Below are 12069 nucleotides of genomic sequence, written 5' to 3' on the forward strand. Positions count from 1 at the left end.
TTCTATTACAGATGCTCAGCTAATTAGCTCAGAGGCTGTCTAATGGGGGCTATTAAAAATGCAAATTAGGAGTGATCAAACAGTGCAAAGTTTTGTCCTGACAGAATATATTAATGTTTCTGCAAAAATAAATACGGAACTAACTAACTAAATAAATAAAGACAGAGAAGAGAATCAGAGATAGGATTTCATCCTTAACTATAATTGGGCATATCACAGAGTTAATATGGATGGTAGCCAGATAACTTGTGATATTTAAAACTTGTCAAAGTGCTGGAAACTACACCCTAGAGGGAAAAAAATATATATTCTCCACTGATTTGAGGGGAGGAGGCAAGATATAGACCTGATGACCTAAAAATCAGACTCCAACTTCCATGGTGCTATGAACTATATGCTTTCTGGGTGACTTTACAAATAGGTAGGAAGGGGATGAAATAAACGTGACGGATGGAAAATATGGGTGACTGCCATCTTGGTTAACTAGTATTAGCATAATTACGTCCCCCAAGAGATGGTGCTACTGACACTAAAATATTTGTGGAATCCGATATGCAAATCATCCCTGCAAACACAGTTTTGGGATTTGCATTTGCATGTTATAGATTGTCTTTAAAGCAGAGGCTGTTTGTTAAATATTTTTCAAGCAGTTTTCCTGAGTGGATGGATTTGAAAGGGTTTTCTTTTCCTTTTAGGGAAACTATTATAAACAAGAAGCTAGTAATCAAATTAGAGACCAGACAGACTGCTCAAGGGGAACAGTGAAAACTGAATGCACAAAGTAGTCAGATATCCTGGTGTTGGGTATGTTATAAAAATATGGAATGAACTCTTCTAATGCTGATAATTAGAACTTAAACAGAACCTAGGGACAAGATATCCTCAAAATCTGGTGGAACTTAGATCCCCTTATTTGACCTTTGCTATTGATTTTAGCTAGATGGGTTATTTTCCTCCTGCTTTTACTGCATTAATAAAATATCTTCCTATTGATACCAATGTCACCTATATGTCTACTGGCTGTACAGATGGTGGTGTCAATTCCAGGGCTGGTTTTCCCCTCCTCTTCTGCAGAGTCTGGAAGATAAACCCCAGACTAGGGTTTTAAAACTCAGTGATTCTTTGTTTGTTCCCTTAAATGTCTCCCAATTGCCCGTGCAGTCTTATTGATTCCCCCCCCCCCCTTGCTCCTGTGGGACTGTCATTTGCATAGACACCTTATGCTGAAACTCCAGGGCCAAATTCCAGCGCCATTAACAAGCTGCCTTGACCTATTTAAAGTCTTTTAATGTCCTGCCTGTCCTTTAAGCAAGCCTGGCTGCAGCCCTCCTCAGAAATGGCTGTCTTGTGCTGATCAGAACCTAGACTGAGCAGTCACGGAGGAGGTCCAAGAGAACCTGCTTTCTGCATAGGGTAAGTCATTCATAAGATGGGCCCCAAAAGACAGCAGTAGAAGCTGCAATTTGTTTATCTGCAAGTTGAGCAGGTAACTAGACTGATGACCTCCTTCCATTGCAGAATGTACTCGGCTGCCATTGTGGTGATCTGAGCCACTGTGCCTTCAAGGCTTCACTTGTGCATAGGTTTCTAATCAAATTGTCCTCTCCGCCTGCGTTAGAAAAGGACACGGGTACCTGCCACCTCTGGCTCTTCCCTCTGAATCAGTAATAAGCCAAGGCCCCAGAATGTGTTAGCAGGTGCTATGCTTCTGAGGGCACCATCTTTCAGCTAATATGGAAAGCCAGGCCCCTGGTGGAATGACTCCATCTGCTGCCACCAGCAAATACAGTTCCTAGACAAATCCCCCATCTTCAGCTGCAGAGCTGAGAATTGGACTCTGGTTCTTTGGCTTCAAAACCACAGGCCTCTCTTGAGCATAGTAGCAACCAACATGTTCTGGGGCCTTGGCTTATTACTCACTGGGAGGGAGGAACAACCCTTACTGAACCGCCAGCAGAATAATGCATCTTGATTCTCAGTGCCTGTGTAGAAGGACAAATTCTAGTCACTACACTTCAGAATCTCAGGCCACATTGCACCAAGGACCAGCCTGCAGTTGTTGCAAGAGTTCATAGCAAAACAGGCTCAGGCTGCTTTTACTGGTCCTCTGTGGTTTATAACTTTAAATGCTAATACCACGCCCAATGGGTAATCAGCAGCTTGGGTGGAGCAGGAGAGACCATCTGAAGTTACGTTGCTCTCTTCTGCAAAAGCATTGTTTATGTGGGGTTCTTGCAGGTGGCTCATTCTCTGCTTTGCGGCCCAGCTGCAAGAGAGAAGCAGGGTCTTATATGTCCACCCACAGAGCCAGTATATTACACTGGCCACTTTGTGGCCATTGAAGATCATAGAATCATAGAATATCAGGGTTGGAAGGGACCTCAGGAGATCATCTAGTCCAACCCCCTGCTCAAAGCAGGACCAATTCCCAACTAAATCATCCCAGCCAGGGCTTTGTCAAGCCTGACCTTAAAAACCTCTAAGGAAGGAGATTCCACCACCTCCCTAGGTAACCCATTCCAGTGCTTCACCACCCTCCTAGTGAAAAAGTTTTTCCTAATATCCAACCTAAACCTCCCCCACTGCAACTTGAGACCATTATTCCTTGTTCTGTCATCTGCTACCACTGAGAACAGTCTAGATCCATCCTCTTTGGAACCCCCTTTCAGGTAGTTGAAAGCAGCTATCAAATCCCCACTCATTCTTCTCTTCTGCAGACTAAACAATCCCAGTTCCCTCAGCCTCTCCTCATAAATCATGTGCTCCAGCCCCGAGTCATGTGCTCCAGCACTTTGTGACCATTGAAGATCCGGTGACATATCTATAAGAGAATGTATTGTAGAACCTCAGAGTTACAAACACTAGAGGTACGAACTGACCAGCCAACCACACACCTCATTTGGAACCGGAAGTGCACAATGAGGCAATGGCAGAGAGAGAAAAAAAAGCTAATATGGTACAGTACTGTGTTAGACATAAACAACTAAAAAAGGGAAAGCAGCATTTTTCTTCTGCATAATAAAGTTTCAAAGCTGTATTAAGTCAATGTTCAGCTGTAAACTTTTGAAAGAACAACCATAACATTTTTTTTTCAGAGTTACGAAGATTTCAGAGTTCTGAACAACCTCCATTCCCGAGGTGTTCGTAACCCTGAGGTTCTACTGTATGCTAACCCTAGCCTATTAGGTATGTTACCCTAGCCTGTATGTTAACCCTCTGCCTACCTAAATACATGTCTGTAGACATGTCTCTGTGGCTGTTAAACAGCAGCTGTGTTCTGCACTAGTGGTGGCTGCATTTTAGCAGCTAGTGAAGTGATTCCTCTGTATTCCTGCCCTACCTCACAATGTTGCAATGTCTCCCTAGCTCAAGCCCATTGAGTCCTGGATCACGTCCAGTGGACCTGGAGCCACAGAACCCATGTTCCCTACAGAGATTACTGTTGTTAGGATGCCAGTGGAACAGAGAAGGGAGGGAATTAGGCTGGAAGCAACTCAGCCACATGGACAGAGCAGTGCACAGAGTCTAATAAAGTTCCACTTGTTCAACTTAGCATCACTGTTTGCAAATGAAACAGATCCTTCAGATGAAAGATGCTATGAAAGGCTGGAGGGTCTTACGGCCAAGGTCATGGAGTGACACTGGGATCAATTGCCAACTCTAGCGCAGATTTTTTTGTCACCTTAGAATCATTTAATCTTTTAATCTGCCTCAGTTCCCCAACTCCAAAAGGGAAATGATAATCATTTGACTAGTTTGTTTAACTGTAGTCCCTGCTCCAAAGAACTTATCTCTTAATATGGGTTTGTACAGACTGTAGGACAATGGGGTCTTGATCTCCGTTGAGACGTCTAGGTGCTACAGTAACACAGACAGGAACAGTAACCAAAACAAACAGCAGACCAATTTGGCAATTAGAGGTGTTAGCATGTGCTCCCCACTTGACCCCCTTCCACTTCTATTCCTCCCCCCCCAATAAGTGAAACCAGACCACAGTACCAAAGCTGCCAGTTCTGAGCAGTGTGGACACCAGGTAAAAATCACAAGAGACAATCATAGGGTACGATCATACCACCTGCCTAGACTGCTCCAGGGGCATGAATGATTCTGACAATTATTGACTTCTGGTTCCTTGAGCAATCATCTTTCCAAACTGCTGCCAGTGTGAAAAGGACTACCTCTGATCTGATAGCTAGAGGCGCTAAGAGTGATTTTTGTCTTTGAAACCTAATAGTGGGTTATTGGTAATTACAGCCAAAAAAAAAAAAAAAAAAAGCTAGAAATAGAGGGCGGGTTGGTTATTTCCCTCCCCCTCTCTTGTTCCAGTAGGGTGCTTGGGGTTCCCTGTCCAGGGAAAAGCCGCCCTCAGGAGACATTACTGCTATTATTATTTCAAAGGAAAAGACAACAGGCCTGTGAGATGCTACTATAATTTCTTATAAAAAATGTAGAGTAAGTGACACCCTTTCTCTTTAAACCACGGTGGCAGGCAGCTCCGATTAATGTCCAGGGAAACAGGAGCCATTTTACACAGCAGTGCAGCACTCCCTGCTGTTGGGGGGGGAGGGGGAGGAGAATGCAAAATGTGAGGGGGGGAGCAGGAAAAGGGAGTGGAAGAGGAGAAAGGGAGACGAGAGGGAGGGCGCGCAGGGTCTGGCAGGGAACTACGGGGGACTTGGGTAGGGACCAGGTGGATGGGGTGGGAGGGGCAGGGAGTTAGAAGGGCACAGAGGCATGCTGCTGGTTTGGAAGCTGATCCGAAACCCACTGAATTCAATGGAAAGAACTGACTTCGCCTGGGTTTTGGATCAGGCCCTTATAACCTAGGGAAGCAAAGGAAGAGCAGGTGAAAGGGGGGCAAAACGCAAAGGAGGGGGCAGGGGAAAGGAGATGGAGGAGAGTAGGGAATTAGGAGGAGGGGGAGGTGTATTGGGTAAGGGAAGCAGGGAGCAGACGATGCCAGCTTGGATGCCCGTTCTCTGCCCTGTTTCCGAAGGCGAGATGCGGTGGTTATTGCTGAGCCACCTGGTATTGTTTTGAACTATCTGAGAAACCAGTGGCATTCAGGGCAAATTAGATTTAATTTACTGTACAAATTGCTGAACTATCAGACCCAGTAAATGTGTTTATTAAAATACAGAAGCATAGGCATGGGTCACATCTTTGTAGCACTGGCTAATCAGACAGAGATGAAACCCACTAATATGGATAAATCGTGTTTGATTTTTCATGCCAGAGAGTTAACCGATATGGGCTCTTTAGCCCTGGCTCTCTGTGGTCCTGAGGTGTCTGAGTCCCTGCGGGGGATGCACACCTATTCTGGCTTTATTGATTCATTTCAATATCTCAGTACGGCTCCAATGGTTTGTTCCTGACCTAAACTCAATTTCGTATCATGATTGCAACGGAGTTAAATTTCTCTCAATTTGTAACACTTGATTTTTCCCATCCAGACAGAAGCAATTAAAGCAGATTTGGGTAGATTGGAAAGAGGTTGGTTTAGTGCTCAGGGATATCAGTCCTTTCAGTGGTGAGGAGTGGGAAGGATACCTCTGATGCTTTCAGTTCCCTCCAAAAAAAAAAAAAAAAAAAAAGGTGTGTAGGGGGGTGTTTGTTCTAATCCCCTCCCCCACAGAATTTGGAATAAAAAAGGAAAAGTTAGTTTATGGTGAATAGAACGTATATTTAACAGAGTAATAAATATTGCTTAGCTTGGGTGATGTGTTTCAACTCTGGGAAATTCTTCACTTGTCAGCCAATACATGTAAATGAATGGAATATATTTATTTATTTAAAGAAGCGTCTCTTTAGAGAGATTTTTTAGGAAATAAGAAAAAAAATGGTTCTTGAATTCAGCCTCTCAGCCTCAGTAACTAAGCAGATTATCTCCTCCGGGACCCTGCTCTGTTGAAGTTGGTCTCTTTTGTACTGTACACCTAGTCCAGTAATGCTGTCTGTCCGTTTCGATACTGCCTCTCAATCATGTAATAGCTGAATGTCTTCCAGGTGAAATCAAGAGCGATAGGCAGGCAGGTGATGACAACCTTCTTGTGGTCTGCGCTGTTATGTGCCAAAGCACAACTGGTGTCATCCAATTGGCATTTGAATGTTGCCTTTAAACAGCCATGGAAATAATTACTCTGCAAAAAGTGACTCCTGTCTGACTCACTCAAAGAGAATCATAGGCCCAGCTCGGTGACTTGCCAATTGAATGTTGAAGGTATGTTTCTGTCTATCTAGCTTGTATTATGCAAGCCAATATGAAGAAGCCCAGATTAAAGATGATACTCAAGAATCCTAGTGTTGCACTGTGAGCCACCTGGCTGCAATTTTGTAGCCTTTTCCCCATTACCTGAAACATGACCTTACCACATAAATCAAGCAGGGTATTAAGGATTAGGATATGATAGACACCAGGATCACTCGGGAACCCTCACCATCTCATTAAGAAGCAGCAAGATAACAGTAGTTAACATGAATAAATGACTGAATATAGACTGGCCATCCCTCCCCATTACCCACAACCCATCACCCAGCTTCATATACTGGTGATTCTAATTGCCCCATATTTTGTGGTGGTCATCATAACAATGATACAGTACTGTGAGCAAGGCATTTGTGGAATGGTCATCAAACCAGGACACACGCATTCTTTTTGATGCAAAAGACAGAGGCTCTTTTCATTCTGCCTCTTTGCACAGTTTGGAATTCCTCAGAACGCCACCAGAAGTATTCTTGGCAGCTTTCCACACAGCCAGCATCGATCGGTGATCATCCATACTGGGGTTGAACTCGCAGTAATCACGTCATCACCCAACCCATGATGGAAAGACAAACTAGCCAGGCTTCTGTCCAATAATTGTGGCCACCATCTTTGTGATTCCACGGAAGCCTGAAAATGTTGATCATTTCCCCCAGCTCATCTGAATAGCCCCAAGGAAAAAAAATATCTGCTGCTGCTATTGAAGAGGATACACCTTATGCTGGAAACCAGAAACAGAAAGGCTAGTGAAGGAGTACTGAATGTCTGGTGACTTGAACATTGCAACATCCCGAATACAGTCACTGAATTTAGCATGATGGCAAAAATGGATCGAGACCGTTGAAACTCTCGCCTTTATTCACTGCAGCCACAAAGCTTGGCTATTGGTTGGCTATTGCAAACCCAGTGAAACATTCAAACTCTGAAGTCTCAGCTGATGTGACCACAAGAACCTTGCTTATAAACTCAAAAAGGACCAGGGGACAAGTCTACTACGTACAAAAGGCACAGAGAGCATCAACGCTAGCTGCCTCATCCTTCGCATCACTGCCCTTTGCTGTTCAGGGGGTAAATATGGCCCTTTCACTCACGAAAGCTGGGACAGCCACAGGACTTAAGGGCATCATTCCCGAATGTCTTAAAAACCTTGAAGCCAAGGAACTGCAATGGCTGGCAGTACTTTTACTGTTCTCCAAGGCTGGAAAGCCAACCATATCACTCCTCTTCACATTGTACAGTACCATGGAGAGTGTACTGGTAAGGGTCCTGCCACCTGTAAAACCAGTGCGATCAGATGGACAAGTGGGTTTCAACCAAGTGTAACCCTTCTGCCAGGTGGAGTTGACAGCAGTAAAGTCCGGGTTCAATGTCTAGTTGTTTCTCTTAACAACACAATATAGAACCGGCTTGAGCCCTCTCTCCCCCAGTGATCTGGGGAAACTAAACACCACCTATTGGGGCCTCTAAGAGGCAGTACTTCCCTTCTTGCAAGCACTGATTCTGCATACTACAAAATAAAATGTTAATGAAAGGGAAAATGGGACCCAGCATTAATTTAAGAAAACACTACAACCATAATTCAAAAGTATGTGAACATAGGCAAATACCCGCTCCAGAGTGTATTGGTCAGTGTCCTTTGCCTCAATTTCTCACCTTGTGTAAAAGTCACCGAGCTCTCCTTCTTCATCTCTAACTGTCCCACACAAAACAAAATGAAAAGATCCTGAACTTTGACACAAACACGTCAAAGCAAATTCATAGCTTAAGGCACAAAGCACTTGTGATTTAGTGCACCCAAGCAGGAACCAAAGGACCTTGCTTCTATTCTTACTTCTGCCACTGGCCTGCTATGTGACCTTCGGCACGTCACTTCATCACCCTGCACCTCTGTTTTCCTCCAACCATTTGTTAATTCTATTCCCATTGTAAGCTCTTTGGGGCAGGTTCTGTCTCTACTCTGGGTTTCTACAGCACCTGGCACAGTGGGCACCTAATCTCATTTGGGATATCTAGCTGCTACCATCAGACGAATATAAAGAATAATAATGAAGCCGGAGGGGAGCACCCCCAAGGGCATGGAAACTACTTCTAGCAAAAGTTAGAAAATGCAGGCAAATGACACATGGGAAGAAAAAGAAAAGGTGTAAACAAAAGGAGTTTGAAAGTACCTACATGGGAAACAAATATTTAATAATGGACTCTTCAGTCTAGCAGAGAAAGGCATAACACAATCCAATGTGTGGAAGTTGAAGCTCAACCAACTCAGACTGGAAATAAACATAAGTTTTTTTTTTAACAGTGAGGGTGATTAACCATTGGAACAAGGGTCGTAGTGGATTTCCCTTCATCGGCAATGTTTGAATCAAGCCTGGGTGTTTTTCTGAAAGATCTGCTCTAGGAATTATTTCGGGGAAGTTCTACAGCCTGTATCATTCAGGAGGTCAGACTAGATGATCACACTTGTCCCTTCTGGCCTTGGAATCTGTGAATCTTTCATGCTTTAGCAGGGATGTTTGGTTTGAAAACTAAGAGCTATAATGGGACAATTTGTAGGGACGAATAAGGTGCAGACTTTTCTATAAAATGCCAAAATATTTTCAAAGCAATATTTCTAAGAATGAAAATAGAATAGCGGGGGGAAGGAGGGAAGCAGTATTTCCATTCCATTCACCTTGCCAGGCGAAGGCACGATGTTTTGGGTCACTCCTGTAAGCCCTCATGCTCAAAGGAAGGATGGTCTGGTGGTTAGGGCACAAGCTAGGACCTAGGAGACCTTCATTCAGTTCCCTGCTCTGCCACAGACTTTTTGTATGACCTTGGGCAAGTCATTTAACCTTCTCTGTGCCTCAGTTCCCCATCTGTAAAATGAGAATATCACTGCCCCACTTCATAGGAGTGTTGTGAGGATAAATATGCTCAAGATTGTGAGGTGCTTAGATGCAACAGTGCGAGGGGCCATCCAAGTTCCTCAGATAGAAAGAACTCCCATTGATTCTCTCTCAGCGTTAGCACCAGGGGAAATATATAATATGATTTCTTTGTGTGTGTTCTTAGCAAATATCAGGACTCGATCTGCCCTTTCCTGTCCCTCTTTGAAGGGATTTATACATTGTACAAATGGAGCAAGAAAACAGATTAAAAACTTTTCAAGCAACAGTGAAATTTTCAAGGCAGTGGATTATGGTTGCTCTGGCAAATGCAGCATGTGCTTGGACCTGATGCGCCATTAAAGAGCCACGTGTGTGTATATGCAGCACAGGCACTGATAACGGGACTAAATGCATGTGGAAAGTGGGTGCTGATTCTTTTTTTGTTTTGCTGATACCTCGACTGTGCTTATCTTTTAAATTTCTCCCCTTAGCATCACTCCCAGGTAATTATGTAACCGGTTGGTGAGTGTATGTTAGACCCCCATCTATCCCCAGTCCACAGATAATATGAGTCCCTGCTAGATAGCCTCAGGTGTTTAGCGCAAACTGTGGTAGGTCATGAGTTTAGCTGTGGAGGTCCCATGTATGTCATGGCTGCTATCTTGGCCAACGCGCCGGGGAGCTAAAAGCTACAAGCATGAGCTGGTACAGCTTGAGTTAAAGAGCCAAAATTCTATACTGGCTGCTGTAAGAGACTCCTGTCCTCTGTAGATTGGGTGCAGAGGGAGACACTCTCCAACGGGTTACAATTACTTTCAACACAAATATGTTATATGGGCCCAATTTGACACTCAGGCATCCATAGCTCCCAATGACTCTGATGGGAGTTGGCGATTATATAAAAGTGTCCATTCTATATAACTTAGATCGTAGCTTTTAAGAGCTGTTCTCCTCTCACTTGATGTTTCAAGAGCCTAAGAAGCTGTTGCATAATATTGAGTATTGCTGAGGGGCAGCAGAGGTGTCTTGTGCGTCCTTTCCTACAGTGAAAATGAAACAAGAAACCTCTCTCTCCAAATGCGGAGAAGAGTGGGTGAATGGTGTATCTGAGCTTGTGAGTCATCTTTGCAGTCTTTTGTGATCTACCCCTTTGAGCAGCTGATGTGCAGGAGAAAACCGTCCTTCCATTCCTATGTACATTCTTTCAGTACGAGACACAAAGAGATATGTACTCCATCCCTGGTGTAAATCCATGGGATTACATCAGGGATTAATTTGGCAAAAAGCATATTCAAAAGACATCAGAAAAATGAGTACATTTTCCAATGTTAAGTATCTTATGCAGTTCTCAATAGCTCTGCTGTAATAGAACCAGGTAGTTACTGAAATTCATAGAATCATAGAATATTAGGGTTGGAAGGGACCTCAGGAGGTCATCCAGTCCAACCCCCTGCTCAAAGCAGGACCAATCCCCAACTAAATCATCCCAGCCAGGACTTTGTCAAGCCTGACCTTAAAAACCTCATGCAAGTCCTTCTCATCTAGAGAAGTCAAGGACAACTTTGTGTTGCCAGATGGAGTTTCCAAAGTGAGCTTCTGAGGAAAGTGGGCTTCCCCTCTATTCGACACTTCCCCAGGCCACACCTGGAGTATTGCATCCAGTTTTGGTCCCCCCCACTACAGAAGGGATGTGGACAAATTGGACAGAGTCCAGCAGAGGGCAATGAAAGTGATTAGCAGGCACGGGCACATGATTTACGAAGAGAGGCTGAGGGAACTGGAGTTATTTACTCTGCAGAAGAGAAGAGTGAGATGGGATTTGATAGCAGCCTTCAATGACCTGAAGGGGGGTTCCAAAGAGGATGGAGCTAGGCTGTTCTCCGTGGGGGCAGATGACAGAACAAGAAGCAATGGTCTCAAGTTGCAGTGTGGGAGGTCTAGGTTGGATATTAGGAAAAACTTTGTCCCTAAGAGGGTGGTGAAGCACTGGAATGGGTTACCTAGGGAGGTGGTGGAATCTCCATCCTTAGAGGTTTTTAAGGCCCAGCTTGACAAAGCCCTGGCTGGGATGATTTAGTTGGTGTTGGTCCTGCTTTGAGCAGGGGATTGGACTAGATGACCTCCTGAGGTCTCTTCCAACCCTAATTTTCTATAATTCTATGATTCCATGAAAGATTGGAAAAAAACAACAACCACCATGTATGGCTTGGCTAATCTGTGGCTGAGGTTGGGGTGGGATAAGGAAAGTACCTACAAGTATCTGAATGTTCTCCAAAGAGTGAAAGGTGGTATAATGAACTACTGCTCTCAATGAATAGGGAGTAATGCATGCAACAGATGCTGAACATCAGGAGAAATGTCAGTGAAGTTTATCACCATGAGGACTAATTAGAGTGTGAGATGTTTTCCTAAGGGAAGTGGTGGACTATTCCCAATGAACATGACTTTCTTGGGGGTTGGTTCAAGGTAGCGGAAAGAACTTCCCTAGGAATTCACCACCTTCTGCACCACATGCAAGGTGCACGGCTTTCACTCGCCTTTAATAGTATTAACATAGAACCGTGTGTACACAACAACCCTGCCCCCTAAAACCTTACCAAAACAAAACCAACTACATTGTACACACAGATCTCCCCCTAGGCAGAAGATGAGGCAATGAGACACATGCAAGAGATGTTAATGTTGCTTAATGCACTCTGGAAAGTGCTTAGACACTGCGGTGATGAAGGTAGTGTAAGAATTTATATAGAGTAAGATACTAGATTTGATGGACAATGGGTCTGACCCAGCATGGCAATTCCTCTTTCTGTGTAATCTGAGGCAAGGATATGGACAAAGATGACAAAATAGATCTCTTCCACCTCTTTCTATGATGTTATTCATAGAATTATACTAGTACTATCAAATGAATTAAAAGCACTGTTAGGCATAGGTAAT

Source organism: Emys orbicularis, chromosome 6, assembly GCF_028017835.1.
Source record: "Emys orbicularis isolate rEmyOrb1 chromosome 6, rEmyOrb1.hap1, whole genome shotgun sequence".
Lineage (NCBI taxonomy): Eukaryota > Metazoa > Chordata > Testudines > Emydidae > Emys > Emys orbicularis.